The sequence below is a fragment of the Procambarus clarkii genome, chromosome 62 (assembly GCF_040958095.1).
Source record: "Procambarus clarkii isolate CNS0578487 chromosome 62, FALCON_Pclarkii_2.0, whole genome shotgun sequence".
NCBI lineage: Eukaryota > Metazoa > Arthropoda > Malacostraca > Decapoda > Cambaridae > Procambarus > Procambarus clarkii.
Window position 1 is genome coordinate 10,425,578 of NC_091211.1, and position 25,207 is coordinate 10,450,784.

Consider the following 25,207-nt stretch of genomic DNA (forward strand, 5'->3'; position numbering starts at 1 on the left):
CTGATGACGTCAGAGCGCACCTTGTCCACGTCCCCACAGCCAAAGTAAGTGGAATTTGGTATTTATTTTTACATAGATATGTTCAGGGAAGGGATTTATCATTAAAAAAAAAAAAAAAAAAATTGGGAACACTTGATTTCATGCGCATAGGGGAAATTTCACAATAAACTTGGAGCATCACAGTGGTTAGAGACGTCTTTGAAAAAGCACTGTAGCACAAACAAAATTAAAACCTTGCAATAGCCTGTAGGTGAACACTTACCAGAGGACTATCAGTAGTAAAACAAATAGGTAGAGATGATCTGTTACCAAATACCTTCCAAGAAAGATTAGTGGTAGTAACAATGGATCAAATTATCTTAAACAACCTTAAGTTTCTCACAACAGAATAACCTCATAATAACCTTTTGAGCTATATGTGCTCCGTTATGCCTGAAGAAAGGGGTATAGCAATGTAGCCTAATAAACGAATGAGCAGGTCCCACTGCTCACAAATTAGTTAGGGTGGCACTGTCAAAGGAAACGATAAATTGCCACAATTAGCATTAACCCTCTACTTAACACTTTATTGTACCGCGCGTGCCAGACCCGCACTACCCCAGGTGGGCCTCAGCGTTTCACGGGAGCGAACAGTAATTCTGAAAAGTGTATACTATTTTCAACTTTGTCACCTCAATTCTCGTCCAAGGTTTTTCAATTTGGTATCATTGTGTTCGCAATAGAATTCTCTATGGGACTAAAGGCATATAAAGTCGAAAAGCCCGGCGTACCATCCACAACAAACAGAGAAACTGAGTGCGTGTTACCCGGAAGCACACAAGAGCAATAAAATGTGTACACTCTTTTCACTTTGGTCACCTCAATTCCCGTCCTAGGGCTTTCATTTTGGTATCATTGTGTTCGCAATAGAATTCCCAACAAAAGTATATGCATATAAAGTAAAAAAACGCAGCGCGTTCCACCCGCCGGCAAGTGGCACAGAGAGAGAGCACTGCGCCACCCCAAGGCACCTCTCATTACATTAGAGAGCACGGTAATACTGAACAGTGTATTCTCTTTTCCAATTTGTCATCTCATTTCTTGTCCTAGGTTCTTCAATTTGGTATCAATGTGTTCGCAATAGAATTCTCTACAAGACTAAATGCATATAAAACCCAAAAGCCCAGCGAGAAAGTGAGAAAGTAAGAGCGTATTACCCAGAGCCGCACAAGAGCAATAAAATGTGTACACTCTCTTCAAGTTCTGTCACATATTCAGGCCACAATTTTCTCCAGCCAGAGATCAGGGTTTGAGTCACTTCTTGCCAGGCTTTGTCAACGAGTTTTAAAGCACTACAAATGTTAAAATGGTCTTTCCAGAACTCTTTGAGGGTTAGTTTTGTGGCTTCAGTCACTTCAAAACATTTCCAGAAAAGTGCCCTTTCATAAAGTTTCTTAAAATTCACTATGATTTTCTGGTCCATAGGCTGAATTAGAGGAGTGGTGTTAGGAGGAAGGAACTTTACTGTGAGAAATTTACTGTATCTGTGCAACAATTCATCTTCCAAGCATGGAGGATGAGCAGGAGCACTGTCGAGGAGAAGCAGGGCCTTGAGTGGCAAATGTTTCTCCTGCAGATATTTTTCCATGGCAGGGCACACCACTTCATTCACCCACTCTGAAAAAAAAATCCTATTCACCCATGCCCTTTTATTAGCCCTCCACATCACACACATCTGGGTTTTCTGCACTTTAGACTGTTTGAAAACCCTTGGATTTTCAGAATGATAAACAAGCAAGGGTTTAATTTTCAAATCGCCACTCGCATTTGAACACAACACAAGCGTAAATCTATCTTTCATAGGCTTGTGTCCGGGCAATGATTTTTCCTCCTTGGTAATGTATGTCCTCTTAGGTAATCTTTTCCAGAACAGTCCTGTTTCATCACAATTAAAAACTTGTTGTGGTAGATGTCCCTCAGCCTCTGCAAACAATTTAAATTCTTCAATAAATCTTTCAGCCGCTGGTTTGTCTGTGTTGGAAAGTTCCAACACTGATGCATTCCTATTGTATTGTAATACATCACTATTGTATACTAAGTACAGTAACTATTAACTCTACTAACTGTAGTGTTAAGATAAATTAATATTTCTCTATCTGTGTGTCATTTACTAAAATTCTCACGACATCGAGAGGCATATTGCATCAGATACTGTCCAGCAGGACATAATTATTACCAACCTGTTAAAGAATTGAATAATATTCTCAACTTTTATCAGTATTCTTTATAAGAATTAATCTCTGATAATATTACGACTAGTGATTCAATAATCACGAGTTATTGACTTAAATTGTCACTATATAACAGTTTTATCTGTTATATCCAGGAGGAAATAGAAATTCTCTCCATTTCTCGATTAACGCCATTTAACGAGAATATAGATAATATTTAATTCCCTACAATTCTAACCCTGTTCTCATTAGCGCATTACGTAAAGTAATTACATGAAAAGAATTTTCTGTCCTTACTAAATTCTATTGCGAATGCGTGAGAGAGGGTTGAGGGAGATGGAAGCATGGCGACGCCATGCAGTAGCGAGCCAGCTCGAGGGGGTAGAGACGCCATTGCTAGAGACGCCACCAGAATTGCGACACGAGCGTCTGGGGAGAGGCAAATTACCAACAATTCTACGCCAGGCCCTTGCTATTAATCGGCCAAGTAGCGATCCAAGGATTGCATTGGTGGACAACCAGCAGGTTAAGTGTTCTCATAATTTTAATTGAGCTCTTTTAAATTTATAACACAATGTCCATCGTTACAACACACGACCTCCCCAAACAACAAGTATGTCCGCAAAGAATTTGCTGTGTTCCTCCTAATGAATAGTGATGACACAATTTACCTGGTATAGACAATTTGTACATTTAATTGTAATTTCAGCTTGTGTTGAAGCGGCCGTGGTCTCATCATTTTCCCACGCCACACTCTGGGTTCACGTGTCTCAGCAAGTACCAGATGACGCATCACGACTCTGCATCTCCGTTCACTATCACAGCTAAGCAGCAAGAATTAGTTCAATTTAGTTTTTTCATTACGTGACGGTAGATAACTAGTAGTTATTTAGGAATATTCATTTACATGAATTAGGAAATCAAGTACAATTTCATAGCCTCGTGAGCTTTTAAATGAGAATAATTTCTTATTTAACCCTTAAATGGCGCATGGTTATATACCATTTGACACCCACAGGCGCATACAAAAAAAAAAAAAAAAAAATCTTTTAGTTTTTTTGCTGTAATATTATTCAATAGTGTGTAGTGTGATATATTTATATAATAAAATGAGTGAATCATCACTGTACTCAAAAATATGGTGTGCATATAAGAACATAAGAACAAAGGTAACTGCAGAAGGCCTATTGGGGGTAATGATGGGCAATTACCCTATTGCAGGGGGTAATGATGTTGGACGAGTTAGGAGTGAAGAACTAATAGAGAGATTCAGGACAGCCATTGAATTAGTTAGGAGCAAGGGAGGAATTCCGATCATATGTGGCATTCTTCCAAGAAAGGGAGTGGGAAATGAATGTATGTCAAGGGCACTTGGTGTCAATTGCCGGCTGGAAAGATATTGCAAATCAAATGCAATATCTTTCATAGACAACTGGGAACACTTCTATGGAAGAAATGAAATGTATGCTCGTGATGGGGTGCATCTATCGAGGGCTGGGGTTGTTGCTGTTGCGAACTCGTTGGAACCAGTGGTTAGAGGTGTTTGTTTGGGTTTAAACTGTTAGTAGATAGTGGTATGGGAATTGATTTGGAGGAAGGAGGTAATAAAAGTATGTGTTTGTGGGAGAAAGGAATTGGCAAAATGATCAGGGAAATTGAAGGGCCTCAAAATAACAATTCACTTAGGGTATATTACACTAACAGTAGAAGTCTAAGAAATAAAATTAACGAATTAAATGCTCTTGTCTGCACAGAAAAAAATAGATATTATTGCACTTACCGAAACGTGGATGAATGTAGAAAATAGAGAACTATTAGCTGAATATCAAATAAATGGATTTAAACTATTTCACACAGATATATTAGACGAGGAGGGGGAGTAGCCATATACGTTAGAGACAACTTGAAATGTAGTCTCAAAGAGGGAATCAAAACTGAGCCACACACAGCAACTATTTGGATAGAATTAAACGAAAAAGCAAATAATATTATAATAGGAGTGATATATAGGCCACCAAATTTAGACAGAATGGAAGCAAAGCATCTATGGGATGAAATATCTAGGGCATCTAGATCTAACAGTATTTATGTCATGGGTGACTTTAATTTTAGTGGAATAAACTGGTTGAACAAAACAGTGAAAAGTGAAGCAAAAGATTTTCTAGAATTAATTGACGATTGCTTTCTTACGCAACACATTAAGGAACCAACACGGGAAAATAATATTTTAGATTTAGTGTTAACTAACAAGGAAACACAAATTAATGACATCGAAATAGGGAGTGAGCTAGGGAACAGTGATCACAAAGAAATCAGATTTAGCATAGAATGGAATAGACCAGTAGGAGAAAATTCTGTTAGAGTGCCAGATTTTTGAAAAGCTGATTTTAATAGCCTAAGAAATTTTTTGGGTCAAATTGATTGGAAAGTCTTGAGTATGGGGTGTGGGCCGGTCTTGGAGCGAGACATGAACCCAGCGATAGGTGACGTAAATGGGGATTTCGATGTGGATTCAATATATAACTTATTTAAGAATATTCTAAACAAAGCACAGGAACGTAGTATACCATACAAATTGAATAGATCGAATACTAATGACCCAAAGTGGATAACAAAGAATTTGAAGAACCTTATAGGTAAAAAGAGAGCTTGGTACAAAAGGATTAAAAATGGGGAGGTCACTTTAGAACAGGAATTCATACAACTGGTTTGAAATGTTAAAAAAGAGATAAGGAAAGCAAAAAGAAACTATGAAGTTTGCATAGCAGGGCAAGCAAAGACAAATCCTAAAGGATTTTTTCAGTTATATAGAACTAAGACTAGGGAAAGGATAGGTCCATTAAAAACTGAGACAGGTCAAATAACAGATAGTGATGAAGAGATGAGTAGTATTTTTAATAAATATTTTGTATCTGTATTTACTAAAGAGGAACTTAACAATATGCCTTCAGCCGAACAAGTCTATGTGGGTGGGGATGAGGACAGGTTGACGAGTTTAGCAGTTACCGGGGAAGATGTTCTTAAACAAATAGTAAAACTCAAACCAAACAAATCCCCAGGGCCAGATGAAGTGTTTGCCAGGGTGCTTAAAGAATGCAAAGAGGAGCATTGTGACCCACTGTCAACCATATTTAATAAATCAATAGAGTCAGGCAGAGTGCCAGAGTTTTGGAAAGTTCCTAATGTGATACCAGTTTTTAAGAAAGGAGATAGATCACTTGCGTCTAACTATCGACCAATTAGCCTAACTTCTATTGTGGGAAAGTTACTCGAATCTATAATAGCAAATAAAATTCGTCTTCATCTTGAAAAACATAAATTAATGATTGAGTCGCAGCATGGTTTTGTAAATGGTCGTTCATGTTTAACAAATTTGTTATCTTTTTATTCTAGCATAGTTGAGGCAGTTGATAGTGGTAAGGATTGTGATGTTGTGTACCTTGACTTTAGCAAAGCTTTTGATACAGTGCCACATGAAAGACTGATTAAAAAGATAGAGGCTCATGGTATTGAGGGTGCTATATTAACCCTTAAAGTGCGCATCACTTCATATGAAGTGTAAATCGTTTTACCAGTCAACTGCGCTTCACTTCATATGAAGTGTATGGGTACCGCGCACGATTTGAATGGCCCGCGGTGTAGCTGGGGGTCCCATACGCTGCCCAGGGGCTCTAGTAAACAGCGGCCATTTTGAAAAAAAATCCAGCTCACGATTCGATGGCATGGGAGGCCTCAGTTTAGCGAGAGTCACCATGGCGAGCGCACGGTCAAACGCCTCATGGGCACGCACCACTCAGTCCCTCACCCCAGAGCAAATAGCCCACGAATTATTCTCTGAAGGTGAAGAAAGTGTGTTTGACGATTCAGACAACGATGAGGATTATACACAGTTGTCGGGTGATAGTAGCAGCAGCAGTGAAAGTGAGAATGACCGCCATGCCATGGCGAGGCCTATACGCTCTCCCATGCCTCCTCGCCCATTTTCTACCCCAATTCTACCACGACCTCACAGTTCCTGTGGATATTTTCTGTTTGAGGGTGACGAGTCAGAGGGAGGTGACTCCTTTTCTGGGTTTAGTGACTCAGATCAAAGTTTTATTGAGCCTGTGGCTGGTACCAGTGGTGTAACTGGGCGAGAAATTGTCGCGTCAGCAGCATCTCGCCCGGCCAAGCGCCACCGCATGGCACCACATGAGGGACCAAGACCCTCGTGTTCACGTGCACCCACCTCACGTGCACGTAGCCGCCGTGCTTCTCGCAGACGGTATTCAGCTCCTGGTCGCCGGTATGCATCGCTTCCTCGCCGTCTTTCCTCTGCATCTCGCAGGACGCCTGGTGTACTTGAGTGGAGTGATGGTGACGATTTTATTCCTAATATTCCTCACTTTGACGATAAAGATGTAGGGATTACAAACCTTTTCCCTAATCAAGGTGAGGACATGGCTGAGATGGAATATTTTACAGCATTCTATGATGAACCACTCATGGAATACATTGTACACCAAACGAACCTGCATGCTGCTTACCTGATTGAGAGGGAAATCACAGAATTTTCACGACTGCAGCGTTGGAAAAATACCACAGTGGCGGAAATGTATGTGTTTTTGGCACTCTGTTTGTTGATGAAGCACTGTCACAAACATGCAATAAATGACTATTGGAGCAAGGACAAGACAATACCAACACCTTTATTCGGGAAATATATGTCACGAGACAGGTTTCAGATACTCCTCAGGTGTCTACATTTTGGAAGTGTTCAGGACCGAACACCTGATGATAGACTGTGGCGAGTGAGGCACTACATGAACGATGTTATTGGAAAATTCAGAGATTTTTACGTACCAGCACAGAAGCTGGTGGTTGATGAATCTCTCATACTTTTCAAGGGACGTGTTCCATTCAAACAGTACATTCCCTCAAAACGAAACCGATTTGGCCTGAAATTTTTTGTTCTTTGTGATTGTGAGACAGAATACGTGTTACACATGATTCTGTACTCGGCTAGTGATGTAGACATTCCCGGTAACGACGAACATGGATTCTCGGGGAGTGTAGTGAAGACCATCATGGCTCCGTGGATGAACAAGGGACACATTTTATACACAGATAATTACTATACAAGTCCCTTGCTAGCTCGGTTCTTGCTAGAAAATAGAACCAGATTGGTTGGTACAGTAAAGCCACAACGAAGGGAAATGCCTGTGTTTGACAACGACATTGCAGTTGGTGAGTGTCAGAGAAGGAAAAGTGATAACATTCTGTCAGTTCGGTGGAAAGACAAAAGAGAGGTGAACTTGTTGACAACAATTCATGATGGAACAATGGTGAACAGTGGGAAAGTGAGCCATAAAACAAACGCACCACTATATAAGCCAGACTGTGTTTTAGACTATAATATCAACATGCGGTTGATTGATAAATCAGACATGATGATTGGCACTGCAGAGTGTGTGCGGAAGACATGTAGGTGGACGAAAAAAGTGTTCTTCCATCTTGTGGACATGAGCATGCTGAACTGTTTCAACATGTACCTTGTGAGAACTGGACGTAAGCCCACTTTCCGTGACTTTGTATTTGATGCTGCAATACAGTTATTAGGAAAGTTTGCAAAAGATGTCCCAGGTATTCAGCGGCCCATCATAAACCCACTGTTGCAGCATGCTGGTACTCCACGCCTCGCTCACACTGAAGGCTTCCTAGCACACAAACTTAAGTATTTGCCACCTGGTGTGAAGCGTGCAATAGCCCAACGTGATTGCTTGGTGTGTAAAACAACGACACGTAGAGACAAGAAACGGAAGCTTGTGCAAACATGGTGTGAAACGTGTGGTATCCCATTATGTGCTGTCGACTGCTTCAATGACTACCACAGTCTAGAAATCTTCTAAGTGTGCTTCAAAGTGTGTATAGCGTGTGCGAGTGTGTAAATATGTAAACATATAAGCAGATAGCGTGTGCGTGTGTGTAAATATATACAAATATAAGCAGAACATACAATATAATAGACTGTAATGACATATTATATTGCCGTAATTGAAAACATTTGTGCGCGCCTGTGTATACTCAAATATGCAACAATTATTGATACAAAATATGTTCAAACAGTATTTGAAACACAATTAGTGAAAAAAAATTAGATAAAATGCGCTTAGACATTGTAAATAAATAGCGCGAAAATATATTTGTGGCAACTCTGGCTGTTTGAGGACCGCGCGCAACATCTCCCGGGCGTGTACTGCATGAGCGAACATGCAGATTGTGACGTCATCACCGAGCTTCTCGGCTCTATTGCAACAAAAGTAAGTACAATAGAATTTTTTTTTTATTTTTCCCGTGATCAGTGAACAGAACTTAACAGATTAGCAAAAAAAAAAAATTTTTTTTTTTTTCAAAATGACATGCGCCTGTGTGGATAGCACGATATTAGACCCCGAGCATGTTAAGGGTTAAGCTGGATTAGGGCATAGCTATACCAAAGGAAACAGAGTTAGTATAAATGGAGTCAAGTCAGAGTGGGAAAATGTTGTAAGTGGAGTGCCTCAAGGCTCTGTCCTGGGACCTCTGTTGTTTATAATATATATAAATGATTTAGATTCAGGTTTGAGTAGCAACATTTGCAAATTTGCCGATGATACGAAAATCGGTAGGGAAATTAATTCGGAGGAGGACTCACTATCACTTCAAGTTGATCTAGATAGGGGTTTTGAAATGGTCAAAGGATTGGCAAATGCAGTTTAATGCTGATAAATGTAAAGTTCTGATGTTAGGTAATGATGATAGAGTTACAAGATACGAGCTAGATGGTGTTGGGATTGCGAAGTCGGATTGTGAAAGGGATCTGGGAGTTATGATTAGTAAGAATTTAAAACAAAAGGATCAATGCATAAATGTTCGTAATAAGGCAAATCGGACACTCGGATTTATTAATCGCAGCATTAGTAACAAGACACCTGGTGTGGTTCTTAAGCTATATCTTGCTCTAGTTAGGCCCCATTTAGATTATGCAGTTCAGTTTTGGTCGCCATACTATAGAATGGATATAAATTCACTTGAACGTGTCCAGTGTAGGATGACTAAGTCAATTCCCCAAATTAGAAATCTTTCATATGAAGAAAGATTAACCCTTTAACTGCGCGTCCTATAAATATGACACCCCCCTAGTGCGCAAGAAATAAATTCTCGGGAAAAAATTCTTTAAGAACATAACAACAAAGGTAACTACAGAAGGCCTATTGGCCCATACGAGGCAGCTCCTATCTATAACCACCCAATCCCACTCATATACTTGTCCAACCCGCGCTTGAAACAATCAAGGGACCCCACATCCACCACGTTACGCGGCAATTGGTTCCACAAATCAACAACCCTGTTACTAAACCAGTATTTACCCAAGTCTGTCCTAAAACTAAACTTATCCAATTTATACCCATTGTTTCGTGTTCTGTCTTGTGTTGATATTTTTAATACCCTATTAAAATCCCCCCTGTTATGTCCATTCATCCACTTGTAAACCTCTATCATGTCACCCCTAACTCTTCGCCTTTCCAGTGAATGCAACTTAAGCTTTGTTAATCTTTCTTCATATGAAAGATTTCTAATTTGGGGAATTAACTTAGTCATCCTACGTTGGACACGTTCAAGTGAATTTATATCCATTCTATAATACGATGACCAAAACTGAACTGCATAATCTAAATGGGGCCTAACCAGAGCAAGATATAGCTGAAGAACCACACCAGGTGTCTTGTTACTAACGCTTCGATTAATAAATCCCAGTGTCCTATTCGCCTTATTACGAACATTCATGCATTGATCCTTTTGTTTTAAATTCTTACTAATCATAGCTCCCAGATCCCTTTCGCAATCTCAACACCATCTAGCTCATATCTTGTAACTCTATCATCATTACCTAGCCTCAGAACTTTATATTTATCGGCATTAAACTGCATTTGCCAATCCTTTGACCATTTCAAAACCCTTTCTAGATCAACTTGAAGTGATAGTGAGTCCTCCTCCGAATTAATTTCCCTACCGATTTTCGTATCATCAGCAAATTTGCAAATGTTGCTACTCAAACCTGAATCTAAATCATTTATATATATTATAAACAACAGAGGTCCCTGGACAGAGCCCTGAGGTACTCCACTAACAACATTATCCCACTCTGACTTAACCCCATTTATACTAACTCTCTGTTTCCTTTGGAATAGCCATGCCCTAATCCAAGTTAATATAGCACCCCCAATACCATGAGCTTCTATTTTTTTAATTAGTCTTTCATGTGGCACTGTATCAAAAGCTTTGCTAAAGTCAAGGTACACAACATCACAATCCTAACCACTATCAACTGCCTCAACTAAGCTGGAATAAAAAGTTAGCAAATTTGTTAAACATGAACGGCCATTTGTAAAACCATGTTGCGATTCATTTATTAATTTATGTTTTTCAAGATGGAGACGAATTGCATTTGCAATTATTGATTCAAGTAACTTTCCCACAATAGACGTTAGGCTAATTGGCCGATAGTTTGACACAAATGATCTATCTCCTTTCTTAAAAATTGGTACTACATTAGCTACCTTCCATGACTCTGGCACTCTGCCTGACTCTATTGATTTATTAAATATGGTAGACAGTGGCTCGGAAAGCTCCTCTTTGCATTCTTTAAGCACTCTGGCAAACATTTCATCCGGCCCTGGGGATTTGTTTGGTTTTAGTTTTTCTAATTGTTTAATTACATCTTCCCTGGAAACTACTAAACTAGTCAACCTGTCCTCATCCTCACCCACATAGACTTGTTCGGCTGAAGGCATATTGTTAAGTTCTTCTTTAGTAAATACATATATAAAATATTTGTTAAAAATAATACTCATCTCCTTGTCATTATCCGTTATTTGACCTGTCTCAGATTTTAATGGACCTATCCTTTCCCTAGTCTTAGTTCGATATAACTGAAAAAACCCTTTAGGATTTGACTTTGATTGCTCTGCTATGCGAACTTCATAGTTTCTTTTTGCTTTCCTAATCTCTTTTTTAACATTTCTAACCAGTTGTTTGAATTCCTGTTCTAAACTGACTTCCCCATTCTTAATCCTTTTGTACCAAGCTCTATTTTTACGTATAAGTTTCTTTAAATTATTTGTAATCCACTTTGGGTCATTAGTATTCGATCTATTCAATTTGTATGGTATAATACGTTCCTGTGCTTTGTTTAGAATATTCTTAAATAAGTTTTATTTTAAATCCACATCGAAATCCCCTTTTACGTCACCTATTGCTGGGTTCATGTCTCGCTCCAAGACCGGCCCACACCCCATACCCAAGACTTTCCAATCTATTTGATCCAAAAAATTTCTTAGGCTATTAAAATCAGCTTTTCGAAAATCTGGCACTTTTACAGAATTTTCTCCTACAGGTCTATTCCATTCTATGCTAAATCTGATTACTTTGTGATCACTGTTCCCTAGCTCACTCCCTATTTCGATGTCATTAATTTGTGTTTCCCTGTTAGTTAACACTAAATCTAAAATATTATTTTCCCACGTTGGTTCCTCAATGTGTTGCGTAAGAAAGCAATCGTCAATTAATTCTAGAAAATCTTCTGCTTCACTATTCCCTGTTTTGTTCACCCAGTTTATTCCACTAAAATTAAAGTCACCCATGACAGAAATACTGTTAGATCTAGATGCTCTAGATATTTCATCCCATAGATGCTTTGCTTCCATTCTGTCTAAATTTGGTGGCCTATATATAACTCCTATTATAATATTATTTGCTTTTTCGTTTAATTCTATCCAAATAGTTTCTGTGTGTGGCTCAGTTTTGATTCCCTCTTTGAGACTACATTTTAAATTGTCCCTAACATATATGGCTACTCCCCCTCCCCGTCTAATATATCTATCTGTGTGAAATAGTTTAAATCCATTTATTTGATATTAAGAACATAAGAACAAAGGTAACTGCAGAAGGCCTATTGGCCCATATGAGGCAGCTCCTATTCTATAAACACCCAATTCCACTCATATACTTGTCCAACCCGCGCTTGAAACAATCGAGGGACCCCACCTCCACCACGTTACGCGGCAATTGGTTCCACAAATCAACAACCCTGTTACTGAACGAGTATTTACCCAAGTCTTTCCTAAATCTAAACTTATCCAATTTATACCCATTGTTTCGTGTTCTGTCTTGTGTTGATACTTTTAATACCCTATTAATATCCCCTTTGTTATGTCCATTCACCCACTTGTAAACCTCTATCATGTCACCCCTAACTCTTCGCCTTTCCAGTGAATGCAACTTAAGCTTTGTTAATCTTTCTTCATATGAAAGATTTCTAATTTGGGGAATTAACTTAGTCATCCTACGTTGGACACGTTCAAGTGAATTTATATCCAATCTATAATACGGCGACCAAAACTGAACTGCATAATCTAAATGGGGCCTAACCAGAGCAAGATATAGCTTAAGAACCACACCAGGTGTCTTGTTACTAACGCTTCGATTAATAAATCCCAGTGTCCTATTCGCCTTATTACGAACATTCATGCATTGATCCTTTTGTTTTAAATTCTTACTAATCATAACTCCCAGATCCCTTTCGCAATCCGACTTCGCAATCTCAACACCATCTAGCTCGTATCTTGTAACTCTATCATCATTACCTAGCCTCAGAACTTTACATTTATCAGCATTAAACTGCATCTGCCAATCCTTTGACCATTTTAAAACCCTATTTAGATCAACTTGAAGTGATAGTGAGTCCTCCTCCGAATTAATTTCCCTACCAATTTTCATATCATCGGCAAATTTGCAAATGTTGCTACTCAAACCTGAATCTAAATCATTTATATATCTTATAAACAACAGAGGTCCCAGGACAGAGCCCTGAGGCACTCCACTTACAACATTTTCCCACTCTGACTTGACTCCATTTATACTAACTCTGTTTCCTTTGGTATAGCCATGCCCTAATCCAGCTTAATATAGTATCCCCAATACCATGAGCCTCTATCTTTTTAATCAGTCTTTCATGTGGCACTGTATCAAAAGCTTTGCTATAGTCAAGGTACACAACATCACAATCCCTACCACAATCAACTGCCTCAACTATGCTAGAATAAAAAGATAACAAATTTGTTAAACATGAACGGCCATTTATAAAACCATGTTGCGACTCAATTATTAATTTATGTTTTTCAAGATGAAGACGAATTTTATTTGCAATTACAGATTCGAGTAACTTCCCCACAATAGATGTTAGGCTAATTGGTCGATAGTTAGATGCAAGTGATCTATCTCCTTTCTTAAAAACTGGTATCACATTAGCAACTTTCCATAACTCTGGCACTCTACCTAACTCTATTGATTTATTAAATATGGTAGATAGTGGCTCGGAAAGCTCCTCTTTGCATTCTTTAAGCACCCTGGCAAACACTTCATCCAGCCCTGGGGATTTGTTTGGTTTTAGTTTTACTATTTGTTTAATTACATCCTCCCTGGTAACTGCTAAACTAGTCAACCTGTCCTCGTCCCCACCCACATATATTTGTTCGGCTGAAGGCATATTGTTAAGTTCCTCTTTAGTAAATACAGATACAAAATATTTAATAAAAATACTACTCATCTCTTCATCACTATCTGTTATTTGACCTGTCTCAGTTTTTAATGGACTTATCCTTTCCCTAATCTTTGTCCAGTATAATTGGAAAAACCCTTTAGGATTTGTTTTTGCTTGCTCTGCTATGCGAACTTCATAGTTTCTTTTTGCTTTCCGTATCTCTTTTTTAGTATTTCTAACCAGTTGTACGAATTCCTGTTCTAAACAGACTTCCCCATTCTTAATCCTTTTGTACCACGCTCTCTTTTTACCTATAAGGTTCTTCAGATCCTTTGTTATCCACTTTGGATCATTAGTATTCGATCTATTCAATTTATATGGTATACTACATTCCTGGGCTTTGGTTAGAATATTTTTAAATAGGTTATATTTTGAATCTACATCGAAAACCCCTTTTACGTCACCTATCGCTGAGTTAACGTCTAGCTCCAATACCGGCCCACAACCCATACCCAAGACTTTCCAATCTATTTGACCCAAAAAAATTCTTAGGCTATTGAAATCAGCTTTTCAAAAATCAGGCACTTTAACAGAATTTTCTCCTACAGATCTATTCCATTGAACGCTAAATCTGATTTCTTTATGATCACTGTTCCCTAGCTCACTCCCTATTTCGATGTCCTTAATTTGTGTTTCACTGTTAGTTAACACGAAATCTAAAATATTATTTCCCTGCGTTGGTTCCTTAATGTGTCGTGTAAGAAATTAATCGTCAATTAATTCTAGAAAATCTTCTGCTTCATTATTCCCTGTTTTGTTCAACCAGTTTATTCTACTAAAATTAAAGTCACCCATGACATAAACGCTGTTAGATCTAGATGCTCTAGATATTTCATCCCATAGATGCTTTGCTTCCATTCTGTCTAAATTTGGTGGCCTATATATAACTCCTATTATAATGTTATTTGTTTTTTCGTTTAATTCTATCCAAATAGTTTCTGTATATGGCTCAGTTTTGATTCCTTCTTTGAGACTACATATCAAATTGTCCCTAGCATATATGGCTACTCCCCCTCCTCGTCTAATATATCTGTGTGAAATAGTTTAAATCCATTTATTTGATATTCAGCTAATAGCTCTCTATTTTCTACATTCATCCACGTTTCGGTAAGTGCAATTATATCTATTTTATCTGTGCAGACAAGAGCATTTAAATCATTTATTTTATTTCTTAGACTTCTAGTGCTTGTGTAATATACCCTAAGTGAAATGTTATTTTGAGGCCCCTCTCTTCCCCGATCATCCTGCCAATTCTTTTCTCCCACAAACACATACTTTTATTACCTCCTTCCTCCAAATCGATTCCCATACCTCTATCTACTAACAGTTTAAACCCAAACAAACGCCTCTCACTATATTGGCCCATACGAGGCAGCTGCTATTGGCCCATACAAGACAGCTGCTATTGGCCCATACGACGCAGCTACTATTGGCCCATACGAGGCAGCTAAATTAATTTAAATCAATTAATTAAACATCAATCAATAAATAGAGAATAAGCTCTCTTCCCAACAGTCTGAGCTGGCAGCCTCCCCATGCCTTGCAACACTATGGATACCACTTCTTTTTCTAAACTTTTCAAACCATCCCCTGGTTGCCTTAAAGTCTATCGTATCTGCACTTGTTCCATGGGTTTTCTTCACAAGGTCTTCGTGCAATACCTTGGCTTTCTCACAAATGATGGCCTCTGAAACACTATAACTTGCTAACTCCTTGTTGTGTATCCAAATTAATAACTTTTCCACTTCCTCAAGTATTTGTAGTCTTGTTTTGTGATTGTTCTTACGCCTTTTGCCACTTTAGTACTTATAATGTCCTCTTTTTTGCTCAGTATAGTGCATATCGTTGACGTGGCTTTGTTGTACTGCCTACAAAGTTCAACAACACGTTTACCATTTTGCTTCTGAATGATCTCTTGTTTTTCCTCTATTGTCATCCTCACATGCACTTTTTTGCCTTGATCCTTACCATTGGCTTTCTTGGGACCCATGGTGAGATATATAATAACAACTTTTATAGTCAAATGGCCAAAAAATCCAACAAAATACTGAAAATCCTGGTGAAGAATTCCAGTGGGATAGTCACTGGGCGCAAGGCACTGGTAAACTGAGGGGCGATCGCCGTGCCATCACGTGCTAAGTCGGCCTGTATGCGTATCAACACCTTCGCCTTCCGAGGCATCCCTCATATTCCGTTACAAATTTTCCAAGCAAATCCTGCTCGTATTCCAAAAAACTCGTATACAGGGACACTCGTATTCCGAGGTACCACTGTAAATTAACCTTAAAGGAGTTATAATGTAAATTTTCCACAGCATAGAGATATACCACCGAGAGCTTGTCACCTCAGCTTGTGAATTACACGTGTCTATGACGCCACCACGATGAGGCTAGGAATTTGACTGATTTCGGGAGACTATCAAACGCACATCTAATAATCTGCTCGACAGCTAAGCCCCTTTAAAATTGAAGCTATGACATTGTAGTTAGTTTACTAGCCTCATAACAATTATTTGTTTATAAAATTTACTACTGAATTTATTCAAGTATATTTAATTTACAAGGTAGATTTAGCATTATTAAGTCTATCCCCCAAATTTTGTGGAAGTGGAAACACCCAACATGTCACTAAATATTATTACAGTCCACTCATACAGTCCATTTAATTAACTACAGACAATATTAACACTATCGGTAACTTTAGACCGGACTCTCGTCCATTATTTTTCTCTTGAATCCTAACTTTGGACCGGACTTGCGTCCACTACAAAAATATTTGTATAAAATTCATTTTCTATCCAATCGACCGAGGGATAAAATAAAAATAAGTGCCTTTAGAATGAGCACAATTTGATACCAAAATCAAAGATGTAACATGAAACTTGATGTCCAAACACTTATATGATTATAAATAGGATTTTGGTAAAAAATTTAAAATATTTGTTAAAATTCTATTTATTGTGCTATTATGTTGGGACTAGTTTTAAAATGCGCGCCTTTACGTCACAAACAATTTGATACCAAAATCAAAGCTGTAACACAAAAATTTATGTCAGAACACTGGAAAGATATAAATAATTTTGTGATGATGAGCTTCCAGAATTAAAGTATTTGTTAAAATTCCAGTTATTGCTCCATTATTATGGGACTAGTTTTAAAATACGCGCCTTTTTATTGCAAACAATTAGATACCAAAATGAAAGACGTAACACGAAAATTAATGTTATCAAACTGAACGAGTATACACATTAGGTTGCAGTGTACAAATTGGTGCTCGTTCACGGGTAACTTTAGGCTTTTCTGTGGGGAGGCACTCCAAACTTTTGTATATTATATTCATACACATCTGTAGGGAATTTAATTGTGAACACAATGATACCAAAACGAGCGACGTAGCACGAGAATTAAGGTGAGAAAAATGGAACGAATATGTACATTTTACTGATTTTATGCGCTCATGGGTAACTTTTGCCGACTTTAGGCTTTGCTGTTGGGAGTCACGCCAGGCTTTTTGACATTATATTTATACATACCTGTAGGGAATTTAATTGCGAACACAATGATACCAAAATGAGCGATGTAGCACAAGAATTAAGGTGAGAAAGCTGAAACGAGTATACACATTTAGGTGTCACCGTGCGCTTACCCGCACGCTCGGTGCATGACCCCTAAGTTGACCATGCGCATGCCCGGTGACCGATAGTGTTAAGAAATATTTGTTGAGAAATTCCAAACACCTCCGACCCAGCTGCTGGCATCGCAGGCCTACCCTAACTCGAAGCAGCTTGAGTGCAGGCCCGACCCTTCCAGGAGGTCCGGGAACAACCTCCCAAGTACACACAACAAATCCAAAATAGGATGGCAAACACCATGCCGCCGACAAAAACTGACACACTGTCCTCTGAAGACAGAACATCGAAGCTGCCAGAAGAGCCAGGGGCCCAAGCTGAATCCAAGGAAAGAGACAGCACAGCCTGCCGACACCTGAGATGGGAGATGAAAACTTGAAAATAGCCTCCCGGTGGATCGGTGCAAACAGCTTCAGTAGGACAGATGAGAGAGAAGCAGCCAAGACAAAGACGCCAGCCAAAAGCCCAAACCCTACGACCCTATATCTTAAAGCCAATCCAAAGATAGCTCCATATGACCAAAGAATCGCAAGACAGAGGCCAAGTGATTACGAGTCTGAAGGTCATCTGCTACCAAGGCACCCGACAGGGAGGGGATCTGAGCATGCAACTGCACCAGACCAACATCACGAGGAAGCGCTGGAGCAAAGAGTCACTCATTGAAGAACTCCAGACAGCTCCCAAGAATACCTGCAACACTGTGGAAACCTCCCTCCAATCGAGTGTGCAGGAATGACAAAAGCTGTGCCAAGCTCCAAGCTAAAACAAGTGACAGTTTGCCAGCCAGGAAGATTCCGGAATCTTTTAACACACCCAATATGGGGAGGAACCAAATTCAAAAGAGGCTGGATCCATCACCAAGGCATAAACCGGATCCTGCAGGAGGTAACCACCAAGAGCCTCCTGAACATCCGCAGGGGAAATCAGAGAGGGAGAAAATATCTGGAGAGACGAATGCAGAGAACCCAGAGGTACCCGGAAATGAACCCTGGGGGGGGGGGGGGGGGAGACCCCACCCAACTGAAACTCATAAAGGTAAGGGGGGTAGGAAAACCCCCCTACCCTGTGCAGAGGGCACATGAGTGGTGAAGCAGAAACCGAGAGTTCTACTCGGACACCCCCCCCCATCCCGAGCCCCGGAAACTGCCAACAAAGGGAACGGGGCAGAGCCCTTTTCCACGCCTATTGCCTGAGAGAGAAAAGTGGAATCTAAGGGGAGAGGTTTTGAAGAAAAGGAGTTGGCAGGGAAGATTCGAAGCCTCGGATGGAAAGAGAGGCTCAATTACCTCAGCGCCCGCGATGGAAGGGGTAGCCCCTGGAGACACCTGAGCCTCATCCCAAGCTAAACTCTACCTCAACTCCAAAACACTCAGACATTAAGGAGCAAGCAGCCGGGGCAAACCACGCCCACATGGGAAAGAAGATTGGGTGCGGACAGAACCAAGGCCAAAGCGACCAACGCCCACCCAATTCAAGCGAGGCAGCTCCAGTGCTTCCAAACAGGCACACAACCTGGCACGTTGCAACACCAAGAACTCCCTATGCAACGCAGACGCTGCCTGATCCTGCAGAATATCAGATAGCAAATGAGTAAACTGGAGCACAAGCAAGGAAAAGTCCTGCAGTACTCCAGGTTTTAGGTGTCCCCGACCCAGCAGCAGAGCGGCGGCAGAATGGATTGTCATCACCCTGAGGCATGGGAGATGAGCAACCCTCAAATTTGCACAAGGCGAGAGTGGGCTTGAAAGCAGTACCTATAGTACAACTGAGCCTGTAGGGATTTCTAGGACCTGTAGGGAACGTGAGCCCTACAGGAATCCCAGGCACTGGGCACTTGGCCAGCTAAGCCGGTAACCTATGTCAATGCAGGCAATCCGACTGCATGCAACCACAGGAAAGCCCCTGGGGAAACAGAGGAGTACCACCACCCACAACATAGGCACTGCCTAATCAGGTGAAAGGCAGACTGTGTCTGCCATAGAGGCAAAATAAAATGCCGGCAAACATGAGAAAACCGCTTTAAAAACCCAAGAAACCCCCTGACAACCAACAAACAGTCAGGGAAAAAGCACGACCCACTGTTGCTAGCTGAAGAGCTGGCTACATTAGCCGCAGTGTGCTCCACCGGCCAACAAACACTTTCCCTGCCAGGGGCAAGACGAAAAGCCCCTGATGCACCCCTAAGGGGGAAGACTGCTACCAGCGAGGAAGTTTTCTCGCTGTGGAGTGAATCCTGAACACCCCATGAAAGGTAGCCCTGACTGCGCAAGGGCAGTACTTACGAAGCACTTAGGGAAGGTGTTCCTAAGTACATGCAGCTCCAGTACCTGAAACCTCCTGGCCAACACACACAACAAGTGTAGGAACAACCTCACAAGGCAAAACTCCCAAAAGAAAGAAATGGTGGCCAGAGCGACCAGTGACCACCAGTCACACCAGTCAATAACTAGCTGGTGCCGGGCAAACTCCCCCTCTTCCCCTGCAAAGGGGTGGAGATAACGCGTGGGGGCTTAGTTGGACAAAGTTTTGCTTGTTAGTTTTCATTGTGGGGGGAGTTCTTTTGATATTTTGAGGGTGCAGATCACATTTTTCAACAAGGTAGTAGTGTTTTGATTCGCCTATCTTTCTGGGTGGTTTCCTGGTCGATGGCAAGATGATTAATTTAAATGTAAAGTGTTCATGAACAATTGCTTACTGCGCTTCTGTGAGGGGGTTAGGTTCTGGCTTGTGGCCCCCAGAAGGCATACAAGAACTCTGCGACTGATGACCACAAGTAGTGTGCCACTTATTCAGTAAGCTAGCTTGAGGGAGTTGACAGGGCTTCCCACAGAAAGTGCTTCAAAATTCAATATATTTAATGTAGTAATGTTAATTAAGTAACTTAGTGAACATTCCTGACAAAACTTAAAGGTTTTTACTACAGTACAAAAATTAATTTTATATTAGCATTTTGTAATCAATATAGCACTGTATATTCAATTGTAAGAAATTTAAATTTAATTAAATTATTTCTTGTACAGTGGCACCTCGACTTACGATTGCCCCTACTTACGATAATTTTGAGTTACGATGTAAATTTCATCAAAAAATGCGACTCGACATCCGATGGTGTTGTCGTCTAACGATATTTGTTGGTACACGTTCGGGTCGACCAAGTGCGTGGTTCCCGGTCACTCTGTCCGACCTTCCTCAGTTTACTACAGCTGCCCGCTTAGTGACGATCGCGCCTATAAGAAATTCCGCGTTTGTGGTGATTTTTTGCATTTTGAACATTAAAGTAATTATTATATATCACACCATGAGTCCCAGGAAAGTCAGTGGTAAGGCGCTCAACATATGAAAACCCATGTAAGGATGACCATAGAGCAGAAACAAGAGTACAGACTGTCTTTTCCTCAACAATTAAGAAAATGTGTGCAGCATGGGAAGAATTGCAAACCTTTGCTGAAACGACTCACCCAAATCAAGCTGCAGTAGGTCGTTGCCTTAACCTATTCAATGACACTGATGCATCATTACAGACAAATGTTAAAATGAAGGAAAAAACAAATGTCTCTTGACAAATTTGTAGTGAGACAAACAAGCACTGAATCACAACCAGGTCCTAGTGGTATTCAGGCAAAACGTAGGAGAGAGAGTGCCCCAGAGAAAATATCACTGCCTGATGTGATAATGGAAGGGGACTCCCCTTCCAAACGGGGACTGGTCAAGTCGTATACTGCAATTTCGGATACCGGGCTAGAAACAACTTTGTTCACTGAGAAGTTTGTACATACAAACCATTCCGTTCGTATATGCGCTGGTTTGTGTTCGCTGTTGTTCTCGTCTGAATAAATACATGGCACTTGTTCATATAATTAGCGCTTCCATTATTAGAATTATTTATCCATTATTAGAATAACAAGGTGCAAACCATACCCCCTTACAGTTGAAATCTATTTATTTATATACAAGAAGGTACATTGGATTGCGAGAGTACGTAACATATATTAAGAGGTACATTGTAGCAAGATTTGAGATTAAAGGATTTAAGACTAACACGTTTAGAAACAAGACGCCCCCGAAGGAGGCTATTATTTGTTATGCACCCCATACTCAATCAGTAAGAGTGGAGCAAAACATAGATTACATGGTCATAAAGTCTTAATCAGACCAATTCAATTCTATTTCTTTCTTTATTATGCACCCCATACCTATCCCGTGGGCGGTGGTGTAAAGGATTACAGAGGCACATAATCGGTTCAGGAACTGAACCCTCTAGTTCGTTTAGCTAAGCAAATAACAATTTGTGACGCTAGTTACAAAATTATTAATATATATACATGTACACACTCTTATACATGTACATATATATATATACGTATACATATATACATACACATACATATATCTAATCACCTACACAAATACACACATCAATAATCTTTGTGTCACAAGTGATCAACAAGAGGCTCACAACAGTCACTATACAAGGCACTTTACATCTATGGTGAGTCACACAATTACTAGTCTTGCTGCACACCCACCCAACTGGGCGGCAGCTTTACAGTCATGTGCTCCACACCCACCCAACTGGGCGGCAGCTTTACAGTCATGTACTCCACACCCACTCAACTGGGCGGCAGCTTTACAGTGCAGCATTACCTACAGTAAGCAAATTTTGGATACTTCGCTAAGATTTCGAGCAGCACATCATTATGAATGAAGTACTTACACATTTCTTGGACACTATTGATGGTGTTATCTCTAAATTCCGCGATTTTTTCACATTCCATTATATAATGGCGCAAAGTAAGCGAATAGTTCTGCTGACAGAGTTTACATTTAGTCAAATCTACATCAGCAGATGTTATACAAACTCCCAGAGGTACTTGTAGCCGAGCCTAAGCCTAGCAGCGGTAACATCTAGAAGTCTGCTAACATTATTGGATGACCCATAGACGTGCGGTTCTTCCTGCATAATAGAATGATGATAGATGGAGTAACTGGTGTGAATTTCACTTTGCTTCAAGTCTCCGAAATTTAGTTGATGTTCCTGGGATATTGCTGCCCTCGGGCTGCTCAAAGGCAGTCCAAGTTTGTAATCAATTCCCTCTTTACGAGCAAAAGTCTTGGGCAACTCATCAGTTCTTAGTGGCTATTTTTACATTATCATTTACAACTAACTTAAGTTAAATAACAACCAGTAAACAGACTGCTGTTTTCTAATTCTAGTTCAGGCACTTCCTGGGATAAAACGCGAACATTCCTTGAGGAACTGTGAAGTGCTTATCTGTTTTTCCTCGTAACGGTCCCAAAGCTTCCACAAATGTTCCTGTTTCTCTTCATTGCCCTTGCGGCGACTGGACTTTAGCTTTTGATCAGAAACCAGTTGGTATTGCAAGGTTACCAGGGACGCCTCACGGTATAGTAAGGAGATTAAAATATATAAAGCCAAGTTGTCCCTCACTGCCCTTTGATTCAGACGCTGGTGCCATCCTTCTACGTCATTGTTGGTCCTCACCAGTCGTCTAAATGCACACCAGTTCCCCAATTCCCACACACTGTTGCACAGCCACGTATTTTTTTATGTAATGAGTTAATTGTGCCGTTAAGGGTGGACTGCTAGCCGACTTTTCTAATTCAGCAAACGCCTTACAATTATGTAGTACATACGTACCACATAAGTACGTGTGTGTTACACACGTACACACACACACACACACACACACACACCTTGTCAAGCACAGGACGAAGCTTGAAAAAGTTTAATGGTATGCCAATAGGCTAGTCACAGGACTAAGAGGCATGAGTTACGAGGACAGGCTGCGAGAAATGCATCTCATGACACTGGAAGACAGAGGAGTAAGGGAAGACATGATCACTACCTACAAAATTCTCAGCAATAAGGTACATAAAGATAAACTGTTTAACACGGGTGGTAGGCGAACAAGGGGACACAGGTGGAAACTTAGTACCCAAATGAGCCACTGGGATGTTAGAAAGAACTTTTTCAGTGTCAGAGTAGTTAATAGATGGAATGCATTAGGCAGTGATGTCGTGGAGGCTGACTCCATACACAGTTTCAAATGCAGATATGATAGAGCCCAGTAGGCTCAGGAATCTGTACATCAGTTGATTGCCAGTTGAGAGGGGGACCAAAGAGCCAGAGCTCAACCCCCGCAACCACAACTAGGTGAGTATACACACAAACACACACACGTACACACACACACACAGACACAAACATACACACACTAATGCCTCTATTCACCTTGCAGTAAATAGGAACCTGAAAGTCAGGAAGCTGCTAAAGGCTGCATCTTGGGGATGTGTGTGTGTGTGTTAGATAAAAATATATGTTGTTTAGATATGATGGAGGAAAAGAGGCCGAGGGTCGGTACATTAGACAACCGACGCTTAGAAAGGCGGGGTCCAAGAGCTAACAGCTAAATCTTGGAAATAATAAATTAAAATATTTAATACACACACATACATGTTTCACATGAATTTGGCTGAGGGCACACTGAGGGCTGGTGGCCCCGTCGACGGGGCAGGAAGTCGGCGGTTGATCAAAGGCCTCCCACATCTTCCACATACCTGAGGATTATTCCGGCTTAATTTTTAACGGAAGTAATGTCTTGGTATTTGCGGCTTCAGCGGGTGGGTGGGGCCGTGGGTTTATTACACTATGAGTGAAAACAATCGCCTGTTCTCTATTTTATATTGCCGCTTGTAGAGCTAGAAGCTGTTGCCTCTTGTGTGCGTTGCACAAGGGGATTAATATCTGGATTAATATCTTTCAATATTTCCAGTATTTTTTAAGGTATCGCTTAAATACCGAAGATACTGCTATTGGACACCGCTTAATTGACAATGTCTCAACAACGCAGGCTGAAGATGTGCGTGGCTCCTGCTACTGCAATGATGCTCATTTGCTTTGCTTTTCAATGATGCGCCTTAGTTGTCCCCTCTCTAACTTACCGTTCTAAATACCCCTTCTCCATCTCTCGCAAACATTCCCCCCTTTCCTTCTGTCCTCCTGTCCATCTTTGTCCCCCTGTCCCTCACTTTGTCCCCTTGCCCACATTTTCTGTCCTCTGTCCCCGATCCCTTTCCCCCTGTCCCCTGTCCCCTTGTTCCCCCTTTCCATCTCTCTATCCCATTGTCCCTCTCTCTGTTCCCCCGTCTCTCTCTGTCCCCCTGTTCCTCTCTGTCCCCCTGTTCCTCTCTGTCCTCCTGTTCCTCTCTCTGTCCCCTTGTCACTCTCTGTCCCCCTGTTCCTCTATGTCCCCCTGTCCATCTCTGTCCCCCTGTCCTTCTCTCTGTCCCCTGTACCACTCTGTCCCCCTGCCCACTCTTTCTGTCCGCTGTCCTTCATCTGTCCCCCTCCCTTTCCTCCAGTCCCCCTATCCATCTCTGTCCCCTTGTCCCTGTCTCTGTTCCCTTGTCCCTATCTCTGCCCCCTGTCCCTGTCTCTGTTCCCTTGTCCCTATCTCTGCCCCCTGTCCCTCTCTCTGTCCCCCTGTCCGCCCTTTCTGCCCCCATGTTCCTGTCTTTCTCTGTCTGTCCCTGTCCCTCCCTCTGTCCCCCTGCCCACTCTATCCCCTGTCTCTCCTCTGTCCCCTCTCTCTTGGTCTCCTGCCCCCCTCTCCTCCCTCTGTCCCCCGGTCCTCCTCTCTGACCCTGTCCCTCTGTCTCTGTCCCTCTGTTCCTGTCCCTCTGTCTCTGTCCCTCTGTTCCTGTCCCTCTGTCTCTGTCCCTGTCCCC

At 40.9% G+C, this 25,207-nt stretch overlaps 1 long non-coding RNA gene across 1 annotated transcript in view; it reads right to left on the reverse strand.

Annotated features, from left to right (window-relative positions):
* Positions 1-2,360: 2,360 nt before the first annotated feature.
* The window catches only part of LOC138354260 (uncharacterized), a 46,128-nt gene continuing 23,281 nt past the window's right edge, over positions 2,361-25,207 (reverse strand). Inside the window, exon 3 of the long non-coding RNA XR_011223486.1 lies at positions 2,361-3,034. This is a non-coding gene — a long non-coding RNA (uncharacterized lncRNA). The remainder of the gene's footprint in view (positions 3,035-25,207) is intronic.